This window comes from Doryrhamphus excisus, linkage group LG5 (genome assembly GCF_037039965.1).
Source record: "Doryrhamphus excisus strain RoL-2023G ecotype Guam linkage group LG5, RoL_Dexc_Guam_v1.1, whole genome shotgun sequence".
NCBI classification, from domain to species: Eukaryota; Metazoa; Chordata; class Actinopteri; order Syngnathiformes; family Syngnathidae; genus Doryrhamphus; species Doryrhamphus excisus.
The window spans coordinates 4,068,253-4,084,896 of record NC_136361.1 but is presented as its reverse complement, the minus strand read 5'-3'; positions in this window follow the sequence as shown (position 1 = coordinate 4,084,896).

The window sequence follows — 16,644 nt, the reverse complement described above, 5'->3', positions numbered from 1 at the left end:
TTGTGTGTGTGGTGGGGGGGGGGGGATGGGGGTGGGGGGGGTGTGCTTTGGACTTTATTTCATTAAGGATGCAACGCATATGGCGCCCCCTTTTTTTTTTTTTTTTTTTTTTTGCGCATTTAACCCTCCTTAGAATACTTATATTATTCTACGTTATTATGGAAATGTGTATATATATTTAAAAACAATTCAGACGTGCCCGTCACGCACGTGGAATCACTCCTAACACAAAATCGAGACCCATAAACGCTTGTTTGTAAAACACAGAACCCAAAATCGATTTATTGGGACATTTCGATCGATTATATAAACGAAAATCCATACGCAACATGAGACTGCAGCCTAGTCTTCCGCTTCACTTTGAGAGGGAGAGAGAGAGAGAGGGGGGGGGTAGTAAAGGGGGGGTAAATGTTAGTATGGGGGGGTCTAGTAACAATGCACACCTCTTTCTTATAAAGACACTTTGCTGATTAATTAATTTAATTCAAAGTGGGGGTAATTACTACAGCATGTACCCCCCCCCCCTTTTTTTTTTTTTTGGAGTGGGGGGGACTTCCAAATGCTTCCAGATGCACCATATACTCATGACAACAATTAAACCTCCAATCACTGGATTGCGTTGCGTTTTAGGGGTCAAATGGAATCATCTCTGTGACCCCCCCCCCTTAGACGCCCAACACCCCCATACTTGTTTCCATTGCAAATATCAAATTTCAGCATCATTTAACCCATAAAAGCAACACAATCAGATATGCAAATGAAGTCTGTATTAATATGCAACATGATATGATATGGAGACATAAGGGACCGGGGACAGGGGTGGCAAGGGGGGCGGTCATGTAAAATTTACATGGGACCACAGCTGTTAAGGCTCTATAAGAAGGAGGGGTTTAGATTATAGGAGGGGTTAAAAAAAAAAAAAAAAAAAAAGCCCCCACCCCAGACCCCCGGTTCCACTCTGTTTATTTGATAAGAGCAAATCAATGCGCAAACCAGATCGTTGCCATGTTGGAGGAAACAGGAAGAAGGCGAGGACTTTTCAGCCTCACCTCCCACTTGGCCCTTTGCTCCCGCCATCTTTTTTTTTTTTTTTTCATTGTTGATTCCTCTTTAATAGACACGTGTCCAGTCAGCGTCCGCTTTATATGGACCGGAGTGGAAGACGCCACCCCTACCACCACAACCCCCCCGAAGGGGCCCCAGCGTGATGCCCCCAACACACACATATCCACTTCCACAGTGAATCCTATTGATTATCACTCAGGCACATGCACTTCTAGAGCCGTAACACGACAGTCTGGGAACAATAGCACCTGTCTGCTAAAGCTAAAATAAATAACATAAAAAATATGAAATAATAAAAAAAAAAAGGGCGGCCCCTCGCCGTGGAAGTAAGACCGCTATATGTTGTCACATAGCTTATTAGAGTGCTTTCTTCATGACAAGCCACGAGCCCAACATGTCAATTTACTGGTCCGAGAGGTCCTTTTAGATCTCTGCCTCTCTCTAGGGGACCGTCACCCCTCTCCGCTTTCCCACCCCATCATCCATTCATCCATGCGCCCCGCCACCGCCGCCGTCCTCTTTCTCGCTCTCTACAACCGTACGCCCAGCAGGCCGCCCCGGCGCTGCAAATAAGCCGGCGAGGGCCGAGAAGTCCATTTGATGTCAACAGACTGACATGTTGGTTTGTAGCCACGGTGGTGCTTTTGTGGAGCGTGTTCGCCGTCCGTTTTCGATGGGAAATGCTCGATATTGGAGTGAAAGTGTGTGTATGTGTGAGGGGTGGGGTGGGGGGCATAAACATCCAAGAACCTGTACCGTATCTCACAACCTTATTCAAAAGGTTAGCAATAAAATAAAAACATATTTTTTAATCGCTGTTAATGGGTTCGAACTTGTTCCGTATCAGCTGAGGGCAAGGTGAGTAGCGGGAGGCGATGTAAAAATTTATATGGTATACACTGCAATTTTTGATCTGACACAATCAAGTTGAGGGCTGTTACAGCATTTTTTGTGAGATTAAAAAGATTAATTAAACCATTCATTTTGATTAATTATTATTATTATTTTTTAATCGCTGTTAATGGGTTCAAACTTGTTCCGTATCAGCTGAGGGCAAGGTGAGTAGCGGGAGGTGACGTAAAAATTGATATTGGTATAGACAGCAATTTTTGATCTGACACAATCAAGTTGAGGGCTGTTACAGCATTTTTGTGAGATTAAAAAGATTAATTAAACCATTCATTTGGATTAATTTTTTCTTTTTTTTTTATTGCGTTGCGCTTGGGTGGAAAACAGTGCTCAGTCACACCTTGACCGATTAGTGAACACTGATTGGCTGTTAATGGGTTCGGACTTGTTTCGTATCAGCTGAGGGCAAGGTGAGTAGCGGGAGGCGACATAAAAATATGATATGATATGATATGGTATGGACAGCAATTTTTGATCTGACACAATCAAGTTGAGGGCTTTTCACTGCATTTTTTGTGAGATTAAAAAGATCAATTAATTAATCATAATTAATGTTTGCAATATCTGCAATTTCTGTAATTTTTTTATAAATTAATTGAAATTCAAATCGTTAATATATCCTGTACCGCACCTCACATCCTTGTCCCAAAAAACAGTGGATTAATGTTTTAGCAATAAAATAATAACAATTAGTGTCAAATTAAACCATTAATCATGATTAATTATTGCAGTGTATTTTTTAATCGCATTGTGCTTAGGTGGGAAACAGTGGTCAGTCACACCTTGACCGATTAATGAACACTGATAATGGGTTCGGACTTTTTTTGTTTTGTATCAGCTGAGGGCAAGGTGAGTAGCGGGACGTGACGTAAAAATTGATATGGTATAGACTTCAATTTTGATCTGACACTGCATTTTTTGTGAGATTAAAAAGATCAATTAATTAATCATAATTAATTTTTGCAATATCTTGACTGCAATTTCTGTAATTTTTTAAATAAATTAATTAAAATTCAAATCATGAATGATGACCTGTACCGCACCTCACAACCTTGTCCAAAAAAACGGTGGATGAACGTCTTAGCAATAAAATAATAACAATCTAGTGTCAAATGAAACCATTAATTTTGATTAATTATTGCAGTATATTTTTTAATCGCTGTTAATGGGTTCGGACTTGTTTCGTATCAGCTGAGGGCAAGGTGAGAAGCAGGAGGTGATGTAAAAATTTATATGAAAGACAGCAATTTTTGATGTGACACAATCAAGTTGAGGACCTTTACAGCATTTTTTGTGTGATTAAAAAGATTAATTAATTATTCATAATTAATTTTTGCAATGTGTTGACTGCAATTTCTGTAATTTTTGGAAGAATTGCAAAAAAGACATTTGTTGGCTTCAGTTCTTCTGAGGTTTCTTCACCTGCCGTCATTAGTGATCTGGGTTCTTGTGGTCAATTAGACTGGAGAGACCAGATAACTGTTTTATATACGAATCTATAACAAAAATATATGTATATATTTGCTTAAATATGCAAAAAAAACACGTTTTACAAGGGGAACAAGAAAGCAACACTGGTAGCAACTCCTCAAAAAGCACACACGCAAACATAAACCTCCTGTTATGTTTTCAATTTGGGCTGAAATGCAGACATTTTCCCCCGGTTGCATAACTGCCACGCGTGTCGCTCCTCCCTTCAATTAAATGCTATTTCTCCCAAACAAAATGTCACAATCATTGCACACTGGGCCGACTCACCAGTGATTTGTTCTGAAAGCTATGTGTCTTTTCTCCGAGATGTGCTGCGCATTTTGCGTGTCCTGACCTCGATTCTCGCCGGGGTTCACAGAGGAATGGAAAAAAAAAAGGGAGAAAGAAGTGGAGGAAAAAAAAATAATGACTAAAAATACATTTAATTCATAATCAAGCTGAGAATGACATTTTTTTTAAATTATTATTTTCACAAAAGGTAGCTTTCTGTCAGAAATAAATACAAGTAATTGAAATCTATTCACCGACTTGTGATCGAACCAGCAACCATCACTTTGGGAGATACCACGTTTATGAGATACTACTTTACCAAATACTACTCTACTATGTTTCCCTGTTTATTTAATGAGAGAATATCACAGTAATTTCACTTGCATCATTACAGTAGAGTTGAGGATCGAACCAGCGACTACCACTTTTGGGAAATATATACAAAAATATGAAAAATAGCTTAGATTATGTGTTAGTAAATTTAAGTTGTGACTGTGAATTGAGGGGGAAGTGGTTTTTATTGAATTTATTTATTCAGATTTTATTGAAAATATGAATATGAAAAAAAATCTCCAATATGTTAGTATGTAAGTAGCTGCAATAAATTGGGAAAAATGTGGTTGAAAATTTAATTTAATTTAATTTAATTTAATTTAATTTAATTTAATTTAATTTAATTTAATTTAATTTAATTTAATTTAATTTAATTTAATTTAATTTAATTTTTATTTCTGATTTTTTAAAAATGTATTATTACATATTTTATATACTTTACTTATTCCAAAATGGTAACATGATTTTTTACACCCATTGCAGTGTAAATACATTTTCTGCACACACACCGCACTTTAAATTCCAAGATGGCCGTGCACCTGTACAAAAGAAGAGGCCTTTAAAAAGCCAGCACACGGGTTGCTGGTTCAACTCCGTCCCCCCTTTTCACTTGCACTGTATAGCTTTCCCTCTCTCTCTTTCTCTCTTTCTCTCGGTCCCACTCTCACATCAGAAGTGCTGAAATGCACCCCAGGGCCAAATAGCACTGAACAACCCCTCTGAGCCAAAGAAAAGTGGAAAAAAAAAAAAAAAGATGGAATCCGTTTGCCCTGATATTTCACCAACACCAGCCAGGAGAGAGAGAGAAAGAGAGAAAGAGAGAGAGAGGAGTATGGGATAGATGGGAAAACGACAAACCGTGCAGGGCTGCATTTATTTGGGGTGTGTGTGAGAGAGTGCCACGCTGTGGGATGGAAGGAAGTGTGAGGTGTTAAGTGTGGAAGAGCATGCATAAGAGTAAAAAAAAAAAAATGGAGGAAAAAAAGGTGGAGGTGGTTGTTGTTGGGGGGGGGGAGATGGAAGGATTGGTCATGCGCAAGGTAAGAAAGAGGCTTTGTTTGATTGTATGTGGGAGGAGGAGGTGAGGGGATGGGAGGAGGGAGGCTGAAGCTGTTGTCTGTGGGGTTATTATTATTGCAGGCAATCTGTATGTGTGTGTGTGTGTGTGTGTGTGTGTGTGTGTGTGTGTGTGTGTGAGAAGGCGAGATAAGGCGATATGAGATTCAGCTGCGGGGTCATTATTTTTTTTTTTTTTCTCCTTCCCATGTCACGAGGCTAAAAAGGGAGGTTTGAAGTCGCACACTTCCTGTCATCTCTGATTGTGCCTTTGCATTGGTCAGTGCTACTTCCCGAAAATAAGCATGCAGGGCGAGGTTTCCAAACTACGGTTTCCGTGCACTGTTGGGTCTTTTTGGTCATGTCATGTCACCCAGTTGAACAGAAAGACAGTTAATGGGCTTTTTTTTTTTTTTTTGTGATATAAATATATAAGAAGCGTACATCAATCAAAGGGTGTCAGGCACATGCTGAATCTGGGCTATGTGCTCCTCTTCACAGATGACTGATTAGCAAGCCAAAATCACCAGATCCATCTTCCGACGGTCACTTTTATTACAGTCATTTTTAAAGTGACAGCAACCTGCCTTGTCTCACGATGCTGGGCCGACGCATATATATTCTCATCCAGGCCTCATAACGCCCCCCCCTTCACCCCCATCACAACACCAAACCTCGCATCCCTGCCGCATCAGTCTTCCTCTCCTTGTTTGTCGCTAACTTTGCCGTTTTTTTTTTTGTTATGAATTCATTCCGGAAGGTTTTCTACAAAAACCGATGCTGTCTTTAATTAAAAAATACAATTGTCTGAAAAAGTGGTTAGCGCACAGGCCACACACCTAAAAAACCCGAGTTTGATTCTACTCTCGGCCCTTCTCATACTCTCCTCACAGTTTCCTCCCACATTCCAAAAACATGCTAGGTTAATCGTCGACTCTAAATTGTCCATAGGTATGACTTTATGGCCTAACTAAATAAAACTAAAATAAAGAAAAACTGCTGCACGGCGGACGAGTGGTTAGCGCACAGGCCACACACCTAGAAAACCCGAGTTCGATTCCACTCTTGACCCTTCTCATACTCTCCTCACAGTTTCCTCCCACATTCCAAAAAAACATGCTAGGTTAATCGCCGACTCTAAATTGTCCATAGGTATGACTTTATGACCTAACTAAATAAAACTAAAATAAAGAAAAACTGCTGCACGGCGGACGAGTGGTTAGCGCACAGGCCACACACCTAGAAAACCCGAGTTCGATTCCACTCTTGACCCTTCTCATACTCTCCTCACAGTTTCCTCCCACATTCCAAAAAAACATGCTAGGTTAATCGCCGACTCTAAATTGTCCATAGGTATGACTTTATGACCTAACTAAATAAAACTAAAATAAAGAAAAACTGCTGCACGGCGGACGAGTGGTTAGCGCACAGGCCACACACCTAGAAAACCCGAGTTCGATTCCACTCTTGGCCCTTCTCATTCTCTCCTCACAGTTTCCTCCCACATTCCAAAAAACATGCTAGGTTAATCGCCGACTCTAAATTGTCCATAGGTATGACTTTATGGCCTAACTAAATAAAACTAAAATAAAGAAAAACTGCTGCACAGCGGACGAGTGGTTAGCGCAAAGGCCACACAGCTAAAAAACCCGAGTTTGATTCCACTCTCGGTCCTTCTCATACTCTCCTCACAGTTTCCTCCCACATTCCAAAAAACATGCTAGGTTAATCGCCGACTCTAAATTGTCCATAGGTATGACTTTATGACCTAACTAAATAAAACTAAAATAAAGAAAAACAGCTGCATGGTGGTTGAGTGGTTAGCGCACAGGCCACACAGCTAAAAAACCCGAGTTTGATTCCACTCTCGGCCCTTCTCATACTCTACTCACGGTTTCCTCCCACATTCCAAAAAAACATGCTAGGTTAATCGCCGACTCTAAATTGTCCATAGGTATGACTTTATGACCTAACTAAATAAAACTAAAATAAAGAAAAACAGCTGCATGGTGTTTGAGTGGTTAGCGCACAGGCCACACACCTAGAAAACCTGAGTTCGATTCACTCTCGGCCCTTCTCATACCCTCCTCACAGTTTCCTCCCACATTCCAAAAAAACATGCTAGGTTAATCGCCGACTCTAAATTGTCCATAGGTATGACTTTTTGACCTAACTAAATAAAACTAAAATAAAGAAAAACAGCTGCATGGTGGTTGAGTGGTTATCGCACAGGCCACACAGCTAAAAAACCCGAGTTTGATTCCACTCTCGGCCCTTCTCATACTCGACTCACAGTTTCCTCCCACATTCCAAAAACATGCTAGGTTAATCGCCGACTCTAAATTGTCCATAGGTATGACTTTTTGACCTAACTAAATAAAACTAAAATAAAGAAAAACAGCTGCATGGTGGTTGAGTGGTTAGCGCACAGGCCACACAGCTAAAAAACCCGAGTTTGATTCCACTCTCTGCCCTTCTCATACCTTCCTCACACTTTCCTCCCACATTCCAAAAACATGCTAGGTTAATCGCCGACTCTAAATTGTCCATAGGTATGACTTTATGGCCTAACTAAATAAAACTAAAATAAAGAAAAACTGCTGCACGGCGGGCGAGTGGTTAGCGCAAAGGCCACACAGCTAAAAAACCCGAGTTTGATTCCACTCTCGGTCCTTCTCATACTCTCCTCACAGTTTCCTCCCACATTCCAAAAAAAACATGCTAGGTTAATCGCCGACTCTAAATTATCCATAGGTATGACTTTATGGCCTAACTAAATAAAACTAAAATAAAGAAAAACGGCTGCAGTCTCATTCAGGCCTCATAACGCCCCCCCCCCTCACTCATCCCCATCACAACACCAAACCTCGCATCCCTGCCGCATCAGTCTTCCTCTACTTCCTAAAAAATACAATTTGCGGAAAAAGTGGTTAGCGCACAGGCCACACAGCTAGAAAACCTGAGTTTGATTCCACCCTCTGCCCTTCTCATACTCTCCTCACAGTTTCCTCCACATTCCAAAAACATGCTAGGTCAATCGCAGACTCTAAATTGTCCATAGGTATGACTTTATGACCTAATTAAATAAAACTAAAATAAAGACAAACGGCGGTTGAGTCATTAGCGCTCAGGCCTCACAGCTAGGAGACCCGAGTTCAATTCCACCCTCGGCCATCTCTGTGTGGTTTTTGCATGTTCTCCCCGTGCATGCGTGGGTTTTCTCCGGGTACTCCGGTTTCCTCCCACATTCCAAAAACATGCTAGGTTAATTAGCGACTCCAAATTGTCCATAGGTATGAATGTTAGTGTGAATGGTTGTTTGTCTATATGTGTCCTGTGATTGGCTGGCCACCAGTCCGAGTTATACCCCCGCGACACTCGTGAGGATAAGCATTAGAAAGTGAATGAATGAAAGTATTCTAGAAAGTGAAAGTGAAAGTTAAGCTTGTGTGAGAGAGTGTAAACAATCATTTCTCTGACATTTCTGTTTTTGTCTGATTTTTGCAGCAAATTCATTATGAAAAATGAGGTTCCATGCATGCAAGTTTTCATGTTGTGACCACATCTGATCATGAGCAACTGATGAAATTGTCCTTATGAAGTTTTGTTTATGAAAAAATTATATTTTTGAATGTTCTGAACTCCAGTTCCAATGCCTATAGTATGTTAAGCAGAAAGACCTGTTCTTCTTCTTTAGTCCATAAATTAACATGTAAATGTACACATCCATAATGCTTTAATCTGATTAATTGCCATTTTAAATTAATTCATCATGATTAATTGTATTTTTTTTTAAATGTATTTTAGAAACATAAATATATGTACTGACATAAATAAATTAACAAAAAAATTTAGATTAATCTAAAATTAATCAATTAATTGATTAATATTGCTATCCCTGCTTTTTACTGCTTTAAATTCCTGTTTGGATGCCAATGTAATTCAACACTACTCTGTCCTTTATACTGTAAAGTAAGTAATACTGAATCAACAGCGCTCCTAGTGGTTACAAATGAGTACTGCACCTCATTTAGTCGTAATGAACAGTTCGATCCACACAATCTGCCAATCATTTTATTGATTTCTGTGTCAATAACTAATGTAAAATATATTTTTTGTGTTTTTTAAAGCAGTTTAAGACCCGCTGTCGGCTATAACGGCAATAAATGAATTGTGTTTGGGGGGGGGGGGTCACAGCTGCATTTGTCAAACCGGAGTGTTCCAAAGCTGCCCGACTAAAAATTTGCTTGTCCCTGAGCGTGTTTGTAACAAATCACGGGCATCAAATAATCACGTTGCATGCAAAATGTCAGCCGCCGAGTCGGCGTTGTTTACCTAAACTGTTTGCGTACGCTAGGGCCCCCGCCGCACTTAAAGAGTCACTCCTGTGTCTTGGCGGGGGAGATATGCTAATCGCAGCAGACATCAATCTGAAAAACATCAGCCCCGAGTAACACGTGTCTGAGATTACATTTACAACCTCATGAAGCGCAGACGGACACACACAAACACACACATGTCGAGAAAAGTGGGTCAGGTAAAAACGTATTTTGTAGCCGTTTGATGTTTACTTACTTGGTCCTGGAAAAATAACAAAAAGCTGATTTAACAGTTTGTTGAAAACATTAACACAAAAAGTATTATATATATCTTTTGTTTTCAGGTTTTTTGCTTAATACCAAACAAAAAACATCTATTACGTCTTCCTTTGTTCAAGTAAAGTTATTATTTCCTTCCCAGTTTATGGAAATATGCGTTATACTTTTTTTTTAAAGGCTGTGATATGCATTAAGACGACAACGCAGGGCATATTTAACAGAAACGCACCTGAACATCAGAGCGACTAGACGGGTGTAAAATATGTGTCTTGCTAAAACCAATTTGGTTATGTGCCGTAAGATGTGTGTGTGTGTGTGTGTGTGTGTTGTGGGGGCAGCCGTGCACACAGGAAATGGTCGTAATGGCGCTAGCAGCTGTGGTTGGCTAAGTGAACACATACGACTGGAGATATAGAGGATCAGTCCTCATCGAAAGCTCGGGATCAAGTGTGTGAATGTGTGTGTGTGTGTGTGAATGTGTGTGTGTGTATTAGGTCTTTCTTCTGCGCTATTGGATTGAATTTGACGTTATTAGGAGTTAGGAGAATTTACGAGGAAGTCCGAGCAAGAATTTAAGGAAAATGTCACTGCACCTGCGTGAGCTGTCATTGCGGGGCTTCAAATATGACGAAAAATTTGTTGGCTGTTTGTGCCCAATATAAAAATATATAGAAAATAAGAAGTGCTATAATAATGGAAAGTTTAATTTTTCTGTCTGTATTTCCGTACATGTACTTTTTTTTTACTTAAAGTGGTTAGCAAGTCAGGGTTCAATAAAAAAAAAAAAAAAAAATTAAATAAATAATAATAATAATAATAAATCAACCACATGTTCCCCAATTTATTCCCCAATATTGGAGATTTTTTCTCATATTCATATTTTTCTCTGAAAAATAATAAATAAAATCTGAATAAATAAATTAAATAAAAACCACTTCCCCCTCAATTTACAGTAGTGACTTAATTGTACTAACATATAATCTAAGCTATTTTTCATATTTTAATAATAATAATGGCATAGGCTCCAGCACCTCCCACAACCCTCGTGAGGATAAGCGGTAGAAAACTAATAATAATAATAATAATAATAATAATAATAATAATAATAATAATAATAATAATAATAATAATAAAATAAAAGTGCTGGAAATATTTTTTTGGTAGAATATTTAATGTATCTATGTTCCTAAAATACAGATTTAGCACCAAATCCACTGTATTTTGCGTTAAAGTAGTTAAATAAAAGTAAAATAAACTAAAAGTAGTTACTGGGTCAGTGTGAGTTTCAAATATAGTTCAAATAACAAAAAAATAAAAGTGCTAGAAGTAGATTTTTTTGTAGAATCCTTAATGTATCTATGTTACTAAAATACAGATTTAGCACCAAATTCACTGTATTTTGCTTTAAAGTAGTTAAATAAAAGTAAAATAAAATAAAAGTAGTTACTGGGTCAATGTGCGTGCCTAATATAATTCAAATAACAAAAAAATAGAAGTGCTAGAAATTGATTTTTTGGTATAATATTTAATGTATATATGTTACTAAAAAACAGATTTTTCACCAAATCCACTGTATTTTGCTTTAAAGTAGTTAAATAAAAGTAAAATGAAATAAAAGTAGTTACTGGGTCAGTGTGAGTGCCGAATATATAACAAAAAATATTTAAAAAATACACGATTTTTTGATAGAATTAGCCTTAAAGTGCTTAGTGGGTCCAGGTTACGATATAATATTAAGTAAATAAACATATTTAATGTTTATTAAATATGTAAATATAAACAAATCCTACTACTTTAGTAAAGGTACAATATTTTTCTCGGACTATTTCATGTATTTATGTATGTGATGTCAGTGGCCGTATAAGCAACTCAAGGTTGTGAGAGTGAAACCATCCCCATCTTTAGCCAATGAATGGAAACATTCGATGACAAGCAGTAACTAGTGTGAAATTCCCTTTAGATTAAATGTCCCGGGAGTAGTATTCCCATTCTGGAAACACACAACCATGTAAGACGACACAACTACACTCACACACGTCGAGTACACTGTGAGCTACTCAGTCAGGGGTACGGCGCAGGAAACGCAAGCGGGGGTTTACTTACAGGTGTGCGGAGACACAGCGGGGGGCAAATGAGAGCAGGAGACTGCTAGCTGTTTGCTTGATTAGCGGCGGAACAAATGGCTGATGGAGCGTGCTCACATTGTCCGCCTCCATCCTCCGTCCTTCATGGGATATTCAGGGTGCTGGTTATTACTAATAGTACCGTTATTCTGGCTTTCTTTCCTTTTATGGGCATGCCCTTTGTGTCTTCCTGTTGTATTAATATTATTATTAATGATGAAAAAAATATAAAAAAATATTTGATTTTATTTTTTTAAGCCAGACCACCACAAATGATTTAGTTTTCATGTTTTGCTTTTTATTTGGCTTTTTTCAGTGGCACCCATTCCGAAGGCAACAAAATCAAAGTGGTTAGTGGGTCAAGGATAGCCCATAATATTTTTAAAAAATAAATAATAATAATCAAAAATTAAGAAAAAATATTTATACTACCTTCAATATTTTTAGAGAATTTTTTATTACTTATTTTTTTACTTAAACCTTTGAAAATGTGAGATTTTGAACAAACCACGCCACTGTACTGCAATCTTTTCAGTGACACGTATTCCAAAGGCACCAAAATGATTAGTGGGTCAGGGATAAGCTATAATAATTTATTAAAATAAACAATAATAATCAAAAATTAAGAAAAAATATTAAAAGTACTTTCAATATTTTTAGAGAATTTTTTATTACTTATTTTTTTATTTAAACCATTGAAAATGTGAGATTTTGAACAGTCTCAAACCACACCACTGTACTGCAATCTTTACACTTATTCCAAAGGCACCAAAATGGTTTAGGCTATGATAATTTATTAAAATAAATAATAATAATCAAAAATTAAGAAAAATTATTGAGAGTACCCTCAATATTTTTGGAGAATTTTTTATTACTTTTTTTTTTTACTAAAACCATTAAAAATGTAATAAGTGTAATCTTTGCACTTATTCCAAAGGCACCAAAATGGTTGAGGCGATGATAATTTATTAAAATAAATAATAATAATCAATAATTAAGAAAAAATATTGAGAGTACCCTCAATATTTTTGGAGAATTTTTTTTTTACTTATTTTTTACTAAAACCATTAAAAATGTGACATTTTGAACAGTCTCAAACCACACCACTGTACTGCAATCGTTACACTTATTCCAAAGGCACCAAAATGGTTAATGGGTCAGGGATAGGCAATGATAATTTATTAAAATAAATAATAATAATCAAAAATTAAGAAAAAATATTGAAAGTACCTTCAATATTTTTAAATAATTTTTTATTACTTGTTTTTTTACTTAAACCATTAAAAATGTGAGATTTTGAACAGTCTCAAACCACACCACTGTACTGCAATCTTTACACTTATTCCAAAGGCACCAAAATGGTTTAGGCTATGATAATTTATTAAAATAAATAATAATAATCAAAAATTAAGAAAAAATATTGAGAGTACCCTCAATATTTTTGGAGAATTTTTTATTACTTATTTTTTTACTAAAACCATTAAAAATGTGACATTTTGAACAGTCTCAAACCACACCACTGTACTGCAATCTTTACACTTATTCCAAAGGCACCAAAATGATTAGTGGGTCAGGGATAGGTTATAATAATTTATTAAAATAAATAATAATAATCAAAAGTAAGAAAAAAATATTTAAAGTACCTTAAATATTTTTATAGAATATTTTATTTCATTTTTTTAGTCTGCATGCATTGACAATGTGAGATTTTACTTTTTATTTGGCTTTTTATGCGATACTAAAAAGGCTGATGAAAACCATAAAAGAGAAGAGGAATTAACGCATTGGGAAACGACGACTTCATGAAAATACTCATTTTTATAATTTCTTTTTACACTTTTACGCTCATTATTATGATTTCCATTATTTCCAGTTGGAAAAGGCGTTTGATCTGGTTGACACTTTAATAATTCTCTAATTAATTGGAAAGTTTGATGTCAATTGGAAGTCTCCTTATGATGAAATCCCACCAAGGCTTTTTTTTTTTTTTTTTTTTTACAACAGGATATAATATAATATACATTGTGCTAGCCAGCAGTGTTTAATGCCACCCGCTTTGCGGTGAAAGCCGATGTGTGCGCTTTGAATGCACGGCCAGTCAAGGCTGAGCACGAGGAGGTCAGACGGAGGTAAGCCTAAATAAAGCCTCTAACTGGGCTGCTTTACAAGCTTCGCTTTAAGATATTGATCCTTTCGACATTTTCTGCTTGGCGGATGGAGAAAGTTTACAGCTCCGTATGTTCATAGCGTATCTGCTATGCAGCGTAATTACATTGGACTTGTGACCTCTTGCGAAAACCTTCAACATCTTCACTTGATTCCATTTCAAACAAGAGAGGCCGTTTTTGTGTTTTTCGATGAATGGCAGCTTTAGCCAATGTAGCTTTTATTAATTGATTGCGTTCAAACGTATGGAACAGCATAGAGAAGAAGTCATACTCGGATTGTGAATGAGTCCCTGTCGTGGTCTGTGATGATAATTATCGGCCTGATATCAGCATAAAAATACAAAATCGTTTGACAATGGTATCAGATTTTTCCCCGATCATAAAAAAACAATATTTAATGTTCATTCCACCACAGGAGATATGTCATGTTAGATGCATCGATATGGGCTGATATCATAATCAGGACATAATCGGCATATCGGTCTTCGGCAAAAAAAATCGGACATCCCCAATAAATATATATTGAAAATATTTTGACATATTTAAATAATTTAATATTTATTTATATACAGTAGATTGTGATTAGGATAGAATATTAGGGACAAATTGGAGGGGAAAAAAATCCAAAATTTTGAGAATAAAGTCGTCCATTTCTGAGAAAAAAAATACAAAAATTATCACAGGAATGAAGTCTAAATTTTTGAGAAAAAAGTTGTGAAATTTTGAGAAAAAGTCCTTACAGTTGGAACATAATGTCTCAATATTATTATTATTATTATTATTATTATTATTATTATTATTATTATTATTATTATTATTATTATTATTATTATTATTATTATTATTATTATTATTATTATTATTAAATTTATCATTTTTATTTATTTATTTATTCACATCAGAGATAGAGCACTAGGATTTTTATTTAGACATATTTAAATAATTGAATATTAATTTATATATAGTAGATCATGATAATATCGAGAATATTTGGGACACATTGGAGGGGAAAAAAATCAGAAATTTTGAGAATAAAGTCATCCTTTTCTGAGAAAAAAAATTACAAAAATTATGACAATAATTTGTAAATTTACAGGAGTGAAGTCGTGAATTTTTGAGAAAAATAGTAGGAAAATAATGTCTCAATATTATTATTATTATTGTTGTACTAACATTATTATATTGTTATTTATTCTAGGGCACTAGGGCCACATAGAAAAAAAAATCTAAGATATAATCTAAATTTAAATTTAAATTTAAATTTTGTCTTAAAGTAAAAAAAAATGGAATATTACAAGAAAACAATTCAAAAAATTTACCAGAAAATTAAGTAATCCAAATTAAAAATTAAAAAATAAATTAACAAATTATGAAATAATAAAAATAAAAATAATAAATTAATCATTTTAAAATAAAAATTGTAAAGTAAAAAAATAATAAATAAAATAAAATACATATTAATAAATACAATAAAGTAATAAATACAAAATAATAAATAAAAAAATGGAAAATGAGACAATAATAATTATTTTTTTCCATATATACGTTAATATATAAATTAAAAAATAGATATTTTTACCCTATTGAAGACCCACTTACGACTTAAGTGTGTATTTAAGAATTACTACTTAAGAGTAGTCAGTGTACAGCCGTCCGCTGAGAATGACTCAACATTTAAATTTACCATCTAAACACACCATCTGAGCACACCTCACTGTGTCACATGTCCAGATTGTTGCCAAATATTATTTTTTCACAATAAAACATACCATTTTTGTGACTGGAGGGGGGGAATAAAAAAGAAAGAGCAGTAGCATGTCGCGGCTTGAGAGGTATCCCTGCAGCCGAACCTTTGCCGGGTTAAGTAGCCAAAGTTGAGCGTCGCTATGGCAACCGGAAGCCGCTATTGCCTTCATAAGTGACACTTTTATATCTAATATTGTACATTAACATGTTAAATAGATCAAGACATTAAGGAAGGAGGAAGATGAAGGATTGTGTGTTTGTGTATGTGTGTGTGTGTGTGTGTGTGTGTGTGTGTGTAGCTCCTGAAAGCAATTCCTCAGAATAACCGTTGACTTGGGCTACCTGCTGGCATGAGCTAAGCTGGAGATCAATAACAAGTGTTTGTTCGTCTATGTGCAAGTGTTGCTTGTATGGTTATTTGTAAGTGTGTGTGTGTGTGTGTGTGGGAGTGTGTGTGTGTGTGGGAGTGTGTGTGTGTGTGCACTGTACACATACTGGAAGCCTCTCTATATTTGGCCGCTTTTATGAAAGCAATCTGTCTGAATCACAACCCGTGTATTTTTTTATCAGCGGAAAATCTCCAAAAGTGAAAGTAATAATTGTATCGAAAGTCATTATAAAATTATGTTTCAGCTGCTCAATAATAACATTGCACATCCATGCATCACACACACACACGTTGCCATGGTTTCTGGATGCGTTATGCATGTCGCAGTTGCTAGCAGGGCAAAGTGACCCACACAGTCTGACGCCTCTACAGCCTAACGACAAGTACAGAGGCCTGCTACCACCTCGCACACACTTTTATGTCAAACATTTTGATGTATTTTAGTTTTATTTAACTACTACGTCCATTATGGCCTAACAACAAGGGCCTCACACACA